Below are 3,174 nucleotides of genomic sequence, written 5' to 3'. Positions count from 1 at the left end.
GGGGGTATTGGATTTCTTATTTTTTAGCGCAGCACCTCCCTCACACAAGAATTACAGTGGTTTTTCTCCCTCGCTCAGAAATTCCACTGACAGCTGCTACAAACAAAACAGAAATCCTTGAGTGTGGCGAATGTGAATTTGATAAAAACCCAGGGGGCAGGTTTTTCAGTAACAAGGATCATGTTGGAGAGCGGGAGTGAAAGCTGAAATCTGTATGTGGAATCTGCCTCTGAAGGAAGAATCACACACCTCAGCCGGGTTCGGGAATTACAGTGATAAGACATGTGAGTCGCTGCTGTCTGCTGAATAAGAAGCAGAAGACATTCAGATGCTTACCACAAACCTGTGATCTTTTGCAACCCAATATGGTCATTTAGCATAATAATATATTTGTCTGTGTGCTGAATGAAATACATCACATGTGGGTCTTCTACAATTTTAGTTTTTCCAGTTCAAAGGCACCTGGATCGATATCATCAGCAGTGGAAACAGCAGTTGTAGTATTACCTTGAGTTTTTGGGGTTTTTTTTCTGGAATTTAATTTCTCAGTTCACCCCACAGTCTGAGGCGGTGTAAGATCATAAAACCCTCTTTTCCTCCTATTCAGCTCCTTTCTCTCTTAAGGTTGGTCTAAACAGAATTACTGTTTATTGCTAAAATGTCAAACTATTTTCATGGAGGTAAAACTGAACACCTTCATAATTGCAAAACTGAGACCAGTCAGAGCCTTTTTATGTCAGAACATAATGCTTCTGTAGACAAAGGAGACTAATCCATTGGTTATACCTAATAGGATGTTTCAGGCGGATCTCATTGAACGTGCTTTCAAGTCTTTCTATCTGCTGCCACGCGCCTTCTTTTGTTTTCATCTGTACCTGGAAGTCATCTCTAATTGAACCTCTCGTTTTTGCCTGAAAGGTTTTGTTTATGTTTTTGTTTCGAAAGTCTGCTAATTCGGTTAAGTGTTTAAGTGAATTTCACACTTCTGATGTTTTGGCAGTTTTCACATTAACTTTTTTTTCTCTCATTTCAAGTCAGCCGTACTCCGTAGACTGGCATCTTGGCCCCGTGACCCTATCCTCTCTATTCTGGACTTTGATGCTATCAGCTGCGCTCTACCCTGCTGGGCTGTATCATGTTTTATACCACCTCAAATCGATGTACTCTTGTATCCTCAGATCATTCCCTATTCGTCAGGAGTATGCCTGATGCACTGAGGTCATGACCTCTCTCCACCAGTGCCGGCATATCCTCCTTTCTGTTTTGCATCACTTCCTTTTGAGGCCACAGCGATGTCTGCCTGAGACAATGCTATCATCGCTCCTCTTTGCTCACTCGGCTGTGACGGATTGATGCACAAGGGTAAACAGATAGGGCTACTACAACACATCTTTTTGGTTACTCCAGTGGAGCGGTTTCACGGGGACAGACTTGGCGCTGTATGAGGCCGAGATTGAGCATGGGGATATTAATGTCTATTGACTAGAGGTAATAGCTTTGCTCAGCCTCAGCCTCGAGGTTGTTCCAATTTAGCCAGTCCTATAATAGCTCCTGGACACCCTCTCAGCAAATAAATAACATGAGGTGGGTGAGTGTTAATATCAGCTAAAGACCATATATCTCTATAAACATTCAACCAAACACCCCTTCGCTTTCAAAAAGGCAGTGTCTCCTTTCATCCCCACTTATTTCTATCCTCCATTCACACATATCAGGGTTTCTGTTGAGGTTTTCACAGCTTTCTGCCACTCTGGGCCTGTTGGAGCTGCAAGTGTTTAAATTATCTATAACATGGGACAGGAAATAGAGAGCAAGTGGCCAGCCAGGAACCGTGGGATACTGGTACTGTTCTTCCTGTCTCTTGCACAGCCCGTGGAGCTGCAGAGCGGGACCTATTTACAGACAGGGAGTGTAATCACACACACACACACACACACGCACAGACAACGGGCCGCCTTCACTTCATTTTTCACCTAGCACCATGTAAGAGTCGGTGAGTCAGTGTGTCTCAGCGGCTGTTTTTTTCTCTCCTTTTTTTGACCATTTGCATAAATATGGTTCTCTGTGGTGGGAAGGAAACTGTGTCTTTGATGGTGAGGGGGAGTGGGGTAGGCTGGTTGGGGTGTGGGTGGAAGGGGGATTACGCACGTCTTACGCACGTCAACCTGTCTTGTGTGTTTTCTGCGTGCTCGCGCGCGCACCCCTCTGTCTGTTCGCCTCATACCTCATGTCGTTCTCGTGGAAAAAAAAAAGTTTAATCACTGTCGTCTGTGAGGATAGCTGCCATTAATACACTTGTGACACTGGTATCTGTCATATGGGCTAGACCAGCCTCCGTTACCTTATAGACTGCCTCCACACAGCATGCATCCCACTATAGGCTCGAATATGCAATGGCAGAATGCAATACAGAAGAGCCAGAGTGATGCACAAATAATCTACATTAAATATTCATGGAAAACAGACACATGCTGCGAGATTTAGGGCACATTCAGCAGAGCACGGTGCGGGATGCAGGATCAAAGGAGATATGACGCGAATAAAGCATACATCGCGGATATCACAGACCCGCATGCATGCTGCCTGAAAGGGGGCAACAAAAGGGAAGGTCTCCCTACCTTGGTGTTGCAGAAAGCAGTGTCCTCCTATCTGACCAATTTCCGAATTACGAGATTCTCCGCTGTTCTAGTCAGATGCGACGCCTGTAAAGGGGCATTCCGCCCTCTTTCGCTCTGTCCACCCCTCCTCTCTCTCGCTCTCTCTCTCTCACTCTCTTTTCCTCTCCAAGACGGCACCGAGCAGTAAGCCGCGCAACCGGGATGGCAGACTAAGAGAGAGAAATGAACAATATGATATATCTCCCCTCCCCTCTTTTCCCTCCCGTTTCCTGTGTTCTTCTCTTATAATTTTCCCCCTCCTTGTGTTTTTTCCTCCTCTCTATTTCACTATCCCCTCCCTCTCACTCTCTCTCTCTTTCTCTCTGCTGCTTGCTCGCTCCCTCTCCTTTTTTTCCTCACTGTGCTCTGAATACTAATACTCTGTCTCTTCTCTCTCTCTGCCTGTACAGCCAAGCCAGTGCTAAAGACATACTGATGTATGTGGGGCGTGTAGAGGAAAAGAGAGAGAGAAGTGGCCTGTGGGTACCGGAGTGTGTGTGTGTGTTGGTGGGAAGCA

At 45.7% G+C, this 3,174-nt stretch overlaps 1 protein-coding gene across 1 annotated transcript in view; it reads right to left on the bottom strand.

The window, feature by feature from the left end:
- Positions 1–2,907, bottom strand: part of syt3 (synaptotagmin III) — a 41,578-nt gene extending 38,671 nt beyond the window's left edge. Inside the window, exon 1 of the mRNA XM_005726263.1 lies at positions 2,619–2,907. The gene's annotated coding sequence lies outside the window, so the exon portion shown is untranslated. The remainder of the gene's footprint in view (positions 1–2,618) is intronic.
- Positions 2,908–3,174: the final 267 nt, after the last annotated feature.

This window comes from Pundamilia nyererei, unplaced genomic scaffold (genome assembly GCF_000239375.1).
Source record: "Pundamilia nyererei isolate P.nyererei 1_Seehausen unplaced genomic scaffold, PunNye1.0 scaffold00018, whole genome shotgun sequence".
NCBI classification, from domain to species: domain Eukaryota; kingdom Metazoa; phylum Chordata; class Actinopteri; order Cichliformes; family Cichlidae; genus Pundamilia; species Pundamilia nyererei.
Note: the sequence above shows the minus strand (reverse complement) of the source record. Positions and strands in the feature narration are given on the sequence as shown.